General features: G+C 43.9%; 1 long non-coding RNA gene across 1 annotated transcript; it reads right to left on the reverse strand.

The window, feature by feature from the left end:
- Positions 1–10490: 10490 nt before the first annotated feature.
- LOC123394348 lies at positions 10491–14007 on the reverse strand. The gene is made up of 3 exons (XR_006609026.1): positions 13800–14007; positions 10763–10857; positions 10491–10656 (listed from the first exon to the last, which is right to left on the reverse strand). It is a non-coding gene; the product is annotated as an uncharacterized LOC123394348 (long non-coding RNA).

Raw genomic sequence — 14007 nt, forward strand, 5'->3', positions numbered from 1 at the left:
AGAATGGGCACGGCTGGCTCCTTCCTTGCGGCTGTGTTCCCCTTGTGGGGAATCCTCGGAGCGCCCCCTTACATGGTGCCTAGAGGAATGTGCCCAGAGATTCTGAAAGCAAGGGCAGACATCGACACCCATTTTGTACATGGATCTAACTCTGTTGCTGCTAACAACACCGAGAACCTGAAACGGACCTGCCTCAACCACAGAGCAAGTTCTGGGAGAGGGTCTGGTGGCCAGCTGAAGTTCTTGCAGGCTGGGGAAGTAGGGGAGGGCAGCTGGGGCCCCGGGTGGGGGTTCCAGGGGCCAAGCACACCCAAGTTATATAGCGGCAAACAGGGAGGGCCTCGGATTGCAGTAGAAGGAGAAGGGTAGGGGCGCCTGGGTGGCTCAGTCGGTAAGCGTCTGCCTTTGGCTCAGGTCATGATCCCAGGGTCTGGGATTGAACCCCACATCCAGCTCTCTCCTCAGCAGGAAGCCTGCTTCTTCCTCTCCCACTCCCTGATGCTTGTGTTCCTTCTCTTGCTATCTCTGCCTGTCATAAATAAATAAAATCTTTAAAAAAAAAGAAGCAGCAGCAGAAGGGCATCCTGATGGGTGAGGTGAGCCCACCAGGGGAAACAAGGCAGGCCCTCCAAAGGCATAAAGCTATGATGGGGCCTGCTTCATTGGCCAACAGCCTGTGCAAATGTCCAGGGCCCTGAGCTTGGCTTAATGCTTTGTTCTCATGGTCTTCAAACTTGGCAATCTTCATTATTATAATTATAATTACAATAATAACTATTATAATTATTATAATAATAATTATTTTAAGTAGGTTCCATTCCCAATGCGGGGATTGAACTTACTACCCGAGATCAAGACCTGAGCTGAAATCAGGAAATCAAAAGTTAGACACTTAACCAATTGAGCAACCCAGGCACCCCAAAACTTAGTAATTTTTTTTTTTTAACAAGGCAGCTTAAGTAAGATTGAAGGTTGCTGACACTCGAATTTTTGCGGCTGCCTAACAGTGATTTCCCAGTTGGCAGGTGATATGCTTGTGTTCTAGAAGTAAAACAGACACGGAAACCAGCTGCCCTGAATTGTTCTCACCCCAGAAAATTGATGGCAACTTCCAAAGTTTCACAGAAGAAATTACTGATCGGACTTGCCGATGGGGCTTGATTTGAGAACCTGCCGATGACGTCCTCCTGTAATGATTTAGGATTGTCTGGAAATTAGTTTTTGTCAATGTGCTTCTCATTGTCTGCAAATGCTCTGTGCTCATGAGGCCCTGTACCCATGGCCCCAAATGCTTTCAGGGGCTGCATGACTCTGGAGTGTCCCCTTGGACCCACGGGGACAGCTCTAGTCCCTTGGAACTATTGCAAAATGTTCCACCGGCCTTTTGCCTTCTGATCTGAGCGTCTCCAGTCTTTCCCTATCTCTTGATTTCCACCACTCCTGTGCCTCCCCGTGACATGCGCAATGGACAGACTTGAAGCGGCAGCCATGATCTCAGTAATAGGCTTGCACCCCTTTGGACAAACCTAGTAAATGTGGAGGCGTTGGGCATTGAAGAGTCATGTTGAGTTCTGATTAGCCAGAATGACAGGTTTGGGGAAGTAGTTAAGCCAAGAAAGGACTTCCCTGCTGGCAGACCCGCGGCTGTGGCCTTGATTGTCACTTCTCCTGGTCTCAGGTTCAATAGTCACGACTTTTTCCCTGCTCCTCACACCCCCAATTAGAGGAGGTGACAATGGGTCAAAGGTCAAGCAGCCACCAGGTTTATCATTTAGACAGGGTGCAAGTTTTCCTCCCTGAGGAGAAGATTACTTTTTATGTTTCGTCTCTGCCTTCCCTATAGCAAAACGGTTAAGTCCAAAGTCTCTGAAGGCTGCCTGCCTGGGTTCGAATCCCAGTTCTGACAATTGTTCTGTAACCATCAGCAAATCTTTAACTTCTCTGACCCTAACTGAGAAATGGACTCCTGCCTCATTGGTGAGGATCAAATGCATTGGTCATCTTGGCCAGTTCCGGCCGTTACAACCGAAATACCACAGACTGTGGGTGGCCTAAACAGCAAGCATTTCTCTCTCACAGCTCTGGAAGCCGAACGGTCCTCTTCCTGGTTCACAGATGAGTGTGTTCCTGTTGTGACCTCACATGGTGGAAGGGGCGAGAAAGCTCTTTGGGGCCACTCATACGGGCCCTCATCCCAACCACCTCTTGATACTATCGCACTGGGGTTGGGCTGCATTGTGTGACCTGGAGGAGGTCACCAGACCTGAGTCTAGCATTGTTGCACAGAGCGCAGCTGGGTGTGCCTGAACGATTCGGCGCCCGTGGCTAGTCCTTATTTGATTGCCCACTTCTTCCGAAGGGGACATCAGTTCCTTTCCTCCTCTATCTCTTTCCTGTGTGGACTTAACTGCTCCAAGGTGAGGGTGTGGGCAGAGTCGTACGGCAATTCTTGATTATTAACCCATCATTTAACCAATCATTAAAGGTCTTACCATTTACACAAAGACATAGCATGAAAATTTTTCCTGCAGGGAGTGGATGGAGGGTTGACCAACTTCTGGAGGCTTGGCCAGCTGATTGTGTCATGGCTGAGCTTCCTGCCTGTCGGTTGTCTGATGTGTTGACCAAATGCAGCATGTGACGTACAAAGAGAGATGGACAGTGCATTGCTTATGATGTTCATTTAGGGTTCCCTAGAGTTCCATCAAGCCTAAAGCTCACTGGAAAGAATGGGAACCAAATCAAATCTATTATCAGAGTGGAACATCTCCTTCCAATGCACCTTATAACCAGGCATAACTCCAAGTCATGTAATCTGCAAAACAGAGATAATTACACCTGCCTGCTCTGTGTCTCACAGAGACGGTTTGAGGATTAATTAAATAATGACTGCCAAGAACGCTGAACTCCTTTGAGATAAATGCTCTACAAATGCAATCTTAGATTATTATTCAGAACTCCATTCTGTAAATATCAGGACAGAACTTCCACTTATGAGACCAGACCACATCTGCACTGCTGGAATTTCCCCAGAGCATAGAAAGCCTGTCTGGAAAATTCCTGACCACCAAACTAACACATCACTAGACAACCTCTGCCTTCTGTAGTCATGTACAACTCAACGGATTCTCTCTTAATAGTTATCAGAGTCTCACACCAGGCACTCGCATTTGGAGTTATACCTGCAATAGTAACGTTGCTCCTTCCAGAAGAAAATCTCTTTCATGATTATGACCTCATTCAGCTGATTCCTCTTCATGTGATTTTATCCTCCTCACTGAAGAGTGAGCAACCCATCATCCCAGTTTGCCGTGAATGGAGGACTTTCCATGCTAAAATTGGGATAGATCTGGGAAAACTGGGCTGGTTGGTCACCCTAACATACGCTATCAAATACTAATGATCTGAATATGCTTTGTGACCTTGGGGAGTTTACTTCTGAGTCTTGGGAAGCCATTCTACAAAATGTTAAGTTTGGAATTGAGAATAATAAGAAATTATTTTGTACAAGGTACAGTCCTAAATGTTTTATGCTTAATACTCACCATAACTCCTGGAAGTTATTATCATTTAGGTAAATGAGTAAAAGGAAGACATTATCATTTCATCCATTTAATAGAGGAGACCCAAAGACATAAAGCAGTTTCCTTACGGTTAAGCAGCTGGTAAATTGGTGGGATTGAGGTTCCAACACAGGTGATGAGCTTATCTCCATGTGATACTACTTCACTCAGAGCCCTTCCAAAGTTCAGAGCTCATGATTATCCTACGAAAAGAAGCCATTTTTTTCTTTATTTTTATCTTAACAGCTCAAACTAAGGGTACAAATATAGGTGGATATTTTTTCTATTTCTCTAATTTAAAAAATATATATATATGTGTGTATATATACATATATATATATATATATATATATATATATAAGCTTAGGACACCCTATGCCAGATGGTCAGCAAATCTGTTCCCTCCCTTTTGAGTATGCCCCCCTCACTGACTTGTCCCAGGCGGCAAGCTACACAGGACACAGGAGGACTCAGCATGGTTATGGGAGAGCATTCTGCCACCATTACTGCCATTGCTTTGTGCTATTGTGCATTGGCTCCAATGAGAGCTGGCCTTACAGGCTGACCTATTGGAGTGGCTGAGCCATCACTGGCCTGCTCTTCACTTTCTGAGATGGACCAGACACTCTCAGTGGCAGGGATAACCAGAGATAACACTCCTTTTTTGACTTGCTGGAGTCACAGCTCTCTTTCCACTGGGTCAGAATCGTGTCAGGCATCTGCCCTTGTGCATACAAACCTTTCTCCCTTTGCCTCCATAAAGACTCATATATCTCGGGGTCAAGTTGCTTTTCCTCAAAAAAAGAAAAAAAAAAGTGCTGATTACAACTCTCTTCCACCACAATGGAGTTATCTGTGCACAGTCCTAAGGACAGTGGTCTTAGTTCCATTACCACAATAAGATACCGGAGGCCAGGGGCTTCAACGCAGACATTTATCTCCTCCCAATTCTGGAGGTCCGAGATGGATGGTTGGGTTCTGGTGAGGGCTCTCTTTCTTATCAAAGCACTAATCCCACTATGAGGCGCTCCCTGCCCCCCCCCCAGTGACCTCATTTAAACCTTATTCCCTCCCTAAGGGTCCATCTCCAAACATTCTCACATTGGAGATTAAGGCTTCAACATATGAATTTAAGGGGCGGGTGGTCCCAATTCAATGCAATGACAAAGGCTAACTGATTCTTTTCTAAGGAACTTGTACCCCACCCCCTCCCATAGGGAACAACGAAGTCGGGGAACTTAAAGGTGATTTACTCACCTAATGTGCCCGAGTCACGGTGACTTCCTAAACACTCCCCTCTTTCTGCGGAAAAAGAAAAAAAATCCAAATCTCTTAACTCTCTACCTGTGAAAACTGCATCAAAATGATGACTTAAGTTATTAAGACTCAGTGACTCAAGGATTGGACTCTGGTTCCAAGTGGCCTTGGCTTAGACCCATGTTCCCACACTTGATTTTTGAATTCAGAATTAAGATTAAAGTGGCTCAATCAAAAGCAAGTATTATTTCTTCCATTCTGTAATTAGCCGTCATCATTAACTAGATGCCAATGCCTATGCACACCATGTTTAGAGCTTGCACATATGCAGAAGTGCTGGCGAATTGCAGAGCCCCAGGCGGAGGGAGATGTGACTAGACGGTGGGATAGGAAGATTGGGCCCTTTGGACAAATGGTCTCTGATTACCTCAAAACTGACTGATTGGACACGTTCTCTACATCAGAAGCTCCACCGGTGCTTCTCGCATAGACCTTGTGTTTCGTTTGTTTTTGTTGCCGTGCCCTTATCCACCCCACCCCTCAAGCTTCAGTTTCACGAACAAACAGTACATTTAAAGCTGAAAGTGTTTCAAAAAAATAATAATAAAAAAACAAAGCTTAAAGTGTTTCTTTGGCATCACGCCACCTTCCTGGGACTACCAGGACTAGTCTTTTTTCTAGGGAGGGTGAAAAAGCAGGTCAGATGTGAAATCCTATGCCTGGGATGGCCAGGGGTCAAACCCCCGCTGCTGTTAGTTGGGTATCTTTGTTGGAGGGGTATTGCAAGAATTAAATAAAATAGTGTACATAAAACAAAGCACTTAGCATGGTGTCATGTGCAATGAGTGTTAGTTGATTTTATTATTTTTCATGCTCCTGTGGGACAAAGTTGTTATTTTTTTTTTTTGTATGACATAAGAACAGGCAGATGAATGAACATTTGTTGAATGAAGATTATCTAGACCAGTGGTTCCCAGAATTTTGAATTTCAAGGCCCATTAAAACTTTTAAAAAGAAATGGGGATGGATAGAGGGCTGCTTACTTCTTATTTTTCTAAGCTAAGGCATGAGAAAATTAATTTCCAGCTACTAGCAAAAATATGGCATTGAAAACAAAGGGGATCGTATTATAGATAAAGCCTATAATTAAAATGGAATAAATTTGACTTAAGAAAAAACATGATACATCACTTATATTTTCCTCATTTTGCTTAGGAGTGTTGTTAGCATGATGCTCTGGCCAGGGGACCGGCATTTAGAAATTACTAATCCAGCCCAAACCTTTGCCTGGGTAAACCATCTGAGCCAAGCGGTTGTCTCTCCTAATTTTAGGGATGAAGATTTCACAGTCCTCCTGGCAGCTTGTTCTAAAGTTTAATCATGCTTAAGTTATATCTGAGCCGCCAGAGGATTGAATCAAATCAGTGACGAAAAACAGCCTGACCTGCCTGCCTTCTGGGCGAGCTGTGCCTTCTGGGGTGTTTACATTTATAATAAAATCTCCTCATGGCCGTTCAGATTTGAAGATAAGCCCACACACAGATAAGACCTCAAATTATAAAAAGAAGTAAGTAACGGGGCTCTCACCAAAGGCTTTTTGACCACATTCTTCCTCTTCTGTCCAGGGACTCACAAGCATTCTAGAATCCATTGAATTCATCCTTCTTTCAAATCATGAGACCTTCAAGTGGAGTGAGCATGGAACAAAAGCCAGCTTACCGCCATGACCTGGTCTCCAGGAGAACCAAGCTGCCATTTGAGCCACTGGATGTGTTCTACTTTGCACCCAAATTTCTGGACCCCGGGAAAAGTCTTTTCATAGTTATAGAAATTACCAGAAAGTGCAATCAGAACCTTCCTACTTGAGATTTGTAACAATTAGCACAAGAATCTGAAGTCTGTTGCTATTCTGAAATGGGCAGTAACCTTGGAGGGTCTCCATTCTGTTTGGGGCAGAATCAAGACAAAGAGGAAGATTGCTTTTATTTGTTTTGAAGATTAATTCACATACAAATAAGCTCCACATAACGCTAACTTTTCTTTATCCTTTAAAATAAAATTACAATACTGATTATCCATCACTTTTTGTTTCTTTTAGGTTGGGACTATGCAAGACAGCTAGATACCAATGGGCTTCATTATTTGCATCCATTTGGTGTCTACCTATGACAGCAGTGGGATACGAAGATAAAGCAGAGCACAAGTTTAATTTGCAATAAATTTAGGAGCCAACTGAAAGATTTAGTTGCTTCAAGACTCTTTCTGGTATAACAAATACATATTTTGAAGTGAAGGTTGGAATAAGGCTTTCCTACATTTCGTGTATTTTTATCACATTTTACGAGTTTCCACTCTTTAGTCCTTACCTCAGGTGACATCTGTTCTGTGCCCTCAAATCCGAATGAGTGATCTAACAACTGAACAGAATATTTGAAATTTTGATTATCCTTGAAAACTTCAAGATGCGGGACCACCATATCTGAATGTGAGTAGAAAATGAATTCATAAGATATCACACTGTAGTCTCAATGATCAGGGTACCAATTTATATATTTTTGGTCTTTTAAAAATTTTTTTAACTTATTATTTTTTTAAAAAAGATTTTATTTATTTATTTGATAGAGAGAGAGAGATCACAAGTAGGCAGAGAGACAGGCAGCGAGAGAGGGGGAAGCAGGCTCCCCGCTGAGCAGAGAGCCTGATGCAGGGCTCAATCCCAGGACCCTGAGATCATGGCAGAGGCTTAACCCACTGAGCCACCCAGATACTCCTATTTTGGTCTTTTTAAGCCCACCTTAGGATGAATCAATTAAGTTTTTATACATACAGACAGACTCATACATATCATGCTGTGAACCAAAGAATTGCTAAAAACACACTCTGCTTTGTTATTAAATGTTACCACCACATTAAACATTTTTCTAGTTCTGAATCGATAAAGGCTTGTGTTTTTTTTTAAAAAAAGTGTTCCCAAGAATCAGGCAGATGGCTGAAAACAGCAAATATGTCCAAGTTATTCAATACACACCATTTTACACGAAAGGATTGTTCCTCAGAGAGGAGTGAGCTCTGGGTAGGGGTGGAGGCCCGCTGTTCTGCAAGGAAATTCTTTTGACACAGGTGAGCCTTCACAATACATTTGGGAAACGAAAATGGCTCAGCAAATGCAGATTGCCTCTATGGTATTGGGGTGCCTTGAGGAACGACCTAATTGTACCTTTTGCCCTCCTCCCTAAAAAAATAAGAAGAAGGAAGCAAAACAACAGAGAAGGACCCAACGCTACAGGAATTCACTCAATAGGCCTCTTTGCCGAAAGGAAGATATATCACTGTGAAAATAGTAATAGAATCGGCTCTAGTGGGCTTTCACAATCCAGTGCCCCTGCTTTTAGCAAATTCAAGAAACCAGGACATTACCAGGTCCATACACTATCAAGGGATTATCGTTGGAATACAAAACACAGCCTAGACGGCATGAAGGACATTCGAGAAGGCCACAGAGACATCGAGCAGGGAGAAAGGTAGGAGTGTTTCAAAGAAGCCTTTATCGGGCAGATTGGAAAGAGAGGCCATGGGGATAACGCTTTCTGGGAAATGTTTAAATTATAATCCTCAGAGGTCCAACTCTCCGTGTGTGTATGGACCATGTCTCCATAACGCTGCCAGTCTTTGCTGATGGATTAGAGCATTAGCGCTATTTATAATCAACAGAATTACTAACGCTGTAATCATGTAAGTTTGGTGATAGTAATTATGACAAAATAAATAGCAGTCAGGACGCCTTGCTGCCGTTGTTGATGTTGGTGCAAACACAGCCAAGGAAGGGTTCCCCCCACCCCTTTTTCTTTTTAGGGAAGCCATCCAAGAGGGCAGAACCTGCAAGTGTTTGCCAAAAGAAAGATTCTATATGCCGTTTAAAAATAGACTTCCTGAAGAGCTGGGGTTTTGAAGTGCAGATGGAGAAGAAAGGATGAGCAAAGTAGACGTTAGAATCTGCCATGGGATGTCCTATTTGCCTTCAAAAGTCAAATCAAGCTTTCTTCTGTTCAAAACAAGGAAAAATACACAAAATGGACGGCCCAAAGGATGACACAAAGGTATCTTGCCTCTTTAAATGATTTATGAATGGTTCACTTATTTTTAAAAATAATCACATATGTGTTTATATAAATTATACATGCAAGCATATGCTCACCAGTCCCCCTCGTGGAAAGGCTGTGGCTCGACCAGATTTGGAGCTGACAGTCTTTCCTCGGTCCCCTCTCGAGCGAGAGCACACTGCTGTCCCACCACAGTGCCCCCTGCCCCCCACAAAAGGGTTCCTTTTGTCCTCCTGTAAGCATTTCTCACAATGTTTTACCATCCATGCTGGGTGAAAAATAAAATCCGGAGACTTTACTACCTATAATTAAGAGTTTCATTGCTGCTAGTGATATCAAGATTGAGTTGTTTGAGAAACAGACATTTTATCTGGTGGTTGGTTTTATTTCCTTGTGGCTTAAATGATGAGTGAATGTTTTTCTTGTTCCTTACTCTCCCCATACATTGTCTTTTCAGCAGAGAAATTACTACTCATTCTTAATAACTACGAAGCAATAAGGTGAGATATCTATTTGGAAAACAGTGGGTGTGCTTTCCAATTATTCCATTCATCATGATTTTAGGATAGCAAAAGGCAGGAATTTCCAGAGCCTCTGGAGAGGGTGGCTTAAAAGACTATAGGAAGTTAGAATCAGCCCCTCACTTCTTGATGGAAGAGTCAGCTTCATGATAGCTCTGGGATTAACAGGCACAGGCAAATAAAATAAAATCAATCCCCTTACAGTTAGGAACTCTGTTAGACAGAGCCCTACCTTGAGCTTGTTTTAGAATGTCCATGCCCTTTGAGTCAGCAGTGTACGTTCTAGGAGTTTACCCTATGGAAATAATTAGACCGATGGCAGAGACGTGCATTCAAGGACATCCCGTGTGTTGCCGTTTATCACAGTCCCTGTTTGGGTTTGGAGTCTGAAAGCAGGACTTGCATGGATCCAGAAAGTTGATTTACAAGTTAACCCCGAGAAGCAGGAGTGAGAGAGCTAGGGAAGAAGGAATAAACAAATAGAGGGGGGTGGACATCCCGGCTACAGGGGCTCAACCCTCCTGTGCCCTCAGGGGCATCACTTAGAAGGGCAGGAGGCTGGAGTGTTTATTAGTCCATTCTGTCTGCAGTTGGTTGAATGTTGCCTGGGGGCAGGGTGACAACACACACACACACACACACACACACACACACACACACTCTCTCTCTCTCTCTCTCTCTCTTCTCTTTCTCTCTCACTTCCGGCTCCTTTAGTGTTGGAAAAACTCCTATGCTGACTTGACCCCGGGACGTGAGCAGCAGGTGAGTCAGATTTTCTGACCCTCTCTGTGGCAGTTGTGACTGAACCCAGAGGTGGGCCAAGGAACCTGAGCCTGGGAACGAGAGGCCTCCCTACAGCCCAGCGCGCAAACATCCCAAGCTTCCACGAGTTGGAGACTCCTTCAGTACAACGTTGTAGATCCATCCAGTGAAATATTTTGCAGTCACCAATCATTATGATGTCTATTTACATTATCATTAGGATGTCTATTTACCGACCTGAAGAGGCATTCACCAACAACCAAAAATGCAAGTTACAATGTGGCATATAAACTAAACATTTATTTTTATTAAAAAACAAACAAACAAACAAACAAACGATAAACATACAGATGTTTCCCACATTCTAGGACACAGAATGGACACAAAGGTATGCCGATCGCTCCATAAAGTCTGTAATTTAATTTTAGAGACGTGGACGTTTTCACATTCTGTCTGCAACACAAAGTAGCCAGCGCAAGGGTAAGGTTGGTAGGGGGGGATGGGGTGGGGGTAGGGGGAAGGGCAGGTGACAGCCACAGCAGCCTCCCCACCTGCTCACCCTGGCTCCTTCTGTTTCGCGGTGGGATCTCTGGGCGTCAGCTATGTGGTTCCACGTTGCTGGCCTCCGACCCCTTCCCTGTCCTTGAACGGCTTCTGTAAAGTGGTGATAAGGCAGGGAGGGACTAGCAGTCTATTCGAAGGCATGAAAGGGAAAATACAACATCCATAGTACAAAGCGTGTGGCTAGTCACGGGTGGTTCGTTTTAAAGATCTCATCTTTTTTTCTTTTTTAAAATCATATTAAAAGGGACTAGTAAGACTGTTAGTGCTAATGCAAAAGCAGCAGAAGCAAATCTAAAACATTTCAATGTATGCAAAATGTGATTTCCTCAAGACCTTGGAAAACTAAATGATTGCATACATTAGTAGAGACCCACGTTCCCTAGGAAAAACGGTTTTCTCTGCATGGTGGAATCTCAAATTAGAGTCCTTCGTTGGCTTTTTTCTCACACATCCTCAAGAACTGTGTTCGATGAGAAGCAGAGCATGATGATGAAGGGGTGGGGAGGAAAGATAGAGCATCTTGTCCGTCACTTTAGGTTTTTGTGGGAAATGGCCATGAATAAACACACAGAGGGAGGGGTGGTTCCAGAGCATCTCTGTAGGAATGCGTTGGGAGGAAGAGGCTGAAGCTGTGTTTCATAGCACTCTAGATAAGACAGAGACAGTATCACTTCCAACTGTCCCTATGGCAAAAATGAAGGAGAGTAACTTCTAGAGAGTCTGGCCAGTTTCCCCTCCCCCACTTCCACCAGTCCTTGAAAACTCTTTGAGGCACCTTAGAAGCTGACTCTCCTGGTCACGAGAGTCTAGATGGGGATCTCACCTATCTCCATGACTGACTTCACGGAAAAGGCTGGAACATGGTTAGAAGCAGACTTTTGAGGAGCCTTTCTCTGCCAGCCTCCAATAACACTGGCCAGTTAAGGTGATCTAGCTAGTGACAGCCCAATTGTGAAGAACTCTTGTTTTCCCATGTGACATAATGCCAGCTGTAGCTTGCTTGTCTAACTAATGTAGACCTGTTGATCATGGGCCCTCATGCGAGAACCAGTGATTTTGTTTTCTTTTTTAAAGATTTTATTTATTTATTTGACAGAAGAAGAGAGAGAAAAGAGACAAAGAGAACACAAGCAGGGGGAGCTGCAGAGGGAGAAGGAGAAGCAGGCTCCCCAATGAGCTGAGACCCTGATGTGGGGCTCCATCCCAGGACCCTGGGATCATGACCTGAGCCAAAGGCAGATGCTTAACCAATTGAGACACCCAGCCACTCCTTTTTTGGTTATTTTACTAAGCTTGGTAGTACCTTGTTTCTTGAAAATGAAAACACAATTATTTCCTAATTATTTTTATATGATGCTATTTATAAAGTGCCATATGTTTTTAAAATATATGAGAGCCCTGGATGAATGCAGTTATAATGAATTCTGTAAATAGAAGTTAATAAATATTTAGACTTTTCAGCACATAAAAAAGGGCACGAAGAAAAGGGGCGTTATTTAAATTTTATATACTTTAATGGAAGAAGTGGTTCAGTTGTCCTCCCTCCAAAGCAATGATTTTCAGGCTTAGATTCCCACCACCGCATGGTGTCACCAATTATCCCAAGGGAGGCCATAGAATTGCCATTGCCTTGTGCTTAGCTCATCACGTTTGTTGATTTTATAGAGCCATGTAGACGTTTGTCAAAGCCGGTCATCTAAAACACAGCCTGGCAGGTTAGCAGGAGGGGTGGGACTGGAGGGGAACCTGGGAGGCAGGGGTGGAGCAGAGGAGGTGAACCACTGGCTCATCAGCCCAGGGCACTGGCCTGCGATGACCTAAAGGTGGGAGAGTGGAGAGTGAGGCAGGTGCTTCCTTCCTGCTACTGACCAGTCCCAGAGGAAGCCTCAGTCCCGGAAGAGACGCAGGAAAGTCACGTGACAAAACGAGCTGCTCCCGGACACTCTAATACGGCTCAGAATCAGCCACGCTGTACACCGTGTGCTGGTTTTCCTGTCCTTACTATCTGAAATCTTCCCTATCTCTGCTCCCTCCCTTCCTTTCTTCTTTTTGTTTTCTGTGGCCTGTCTCACACTCAAACTAATCCAGATGTATTTCTACACCTCCATTATTATTGTTGGTGGCACTGGTGGGATATTAACCTTTACAAAATATTTTAAGTTTCATATTAACTGGCATTTCCACCACTCTGTCAGTATCTTCCGCTGCTCTCTCCATCCCTTCGGGTATCCAGGAAATTCTGCTCATTATTTCAAAGGAGAATGTGACTCCGTGGAGAGCCGGGGAGGGAGGGTCAGCAGGTTACACCTAAGCCCTTGGGGTATGATGAGCACTTCGAGGAAAAACAAAATCTTTAGGAAGGAGAATATTATAAAGGGTGCTAAGGGAAGAAGGCTTCTCTGGGAACTGGGAGGGGTTTCCTCAGCCCCTGTAAAGAGACCAGACAGGAGAAGACAGATGTTTCCTTCTTGTTAATAACTAGGAGACTGAGAAGCAATCTTAGAACTGGGTGACAGATACGAGTAGCGGATTGAGTTCAGGGACAAGAGGACCACAGAGAGGGACTTCAGTGAAAGGAAGAGGATCTTTACACAGCCTCACAGAAAAATTCCCACACCTCCAAGTAGGTGCAGAGACAGCGGGGATTGTCATGGGGTCTAAAGGTGCCAGTTGGACAGAAAGAATATGTCACCGGTAACTTGTGGGGGTCAGCAACTGAGGACAAGGGCATACCCCAGCAGACATCTGTGTGGAGACTCTTGAAGCCAGGTGCCATCCACCCTTATGAAACTCACACCTTGGTTTTCTCTGTGAACCCCCAGAATTTACATTCATCTCTGGAGGAAGAAAGCGCAGGAGTGACTGAGACAGGGTTTCTAGGCTTGAAATAGACATTAAATTTAGTGGTAGGAAATAAACCATGTTTTAGTACATCTGAATTACGAACAAGGTTCATGTCGCCTATGGTGTTATTCATCCTTAGTCTGTTGCATAGATGTTAGAGTGACTAAACGTATGGTTGTAGATTTTACCATTTCAAAGCATTTCTATGAACTTGTTCAAGATGTGATCTTCCTCCAAAGTGTATTGAGGTGTCAGGAAGGGAATGATGCTCATATCACTGAGGAAGACTCTGGAAAACAGGGGGAGTGAAAGTAAGGAAGGCACTCGGCATCACAGAGCTGACCACCAATCCTTTTCTTTCTCTAGAGATTTTATTTACTTATTTGTCAGATGGAG

The sequence above is a fragment of the Mustela putorius genome, unplaced genomic scaffold (assembly GCF_011764305.1).
Source record: "Mustela putorius furo isolate JIRA1106 unplaced genomic scaffold, ASM1176430v1.1 tig00003834_pilon_pilon_pilon, whole genome shotgun sequence".
Lineage (NCBI taxonomy): Eukaryota > Metazoa > Chordata > Mammalia > Carnivora > Mustelidae > Mustela > Mustela putorius.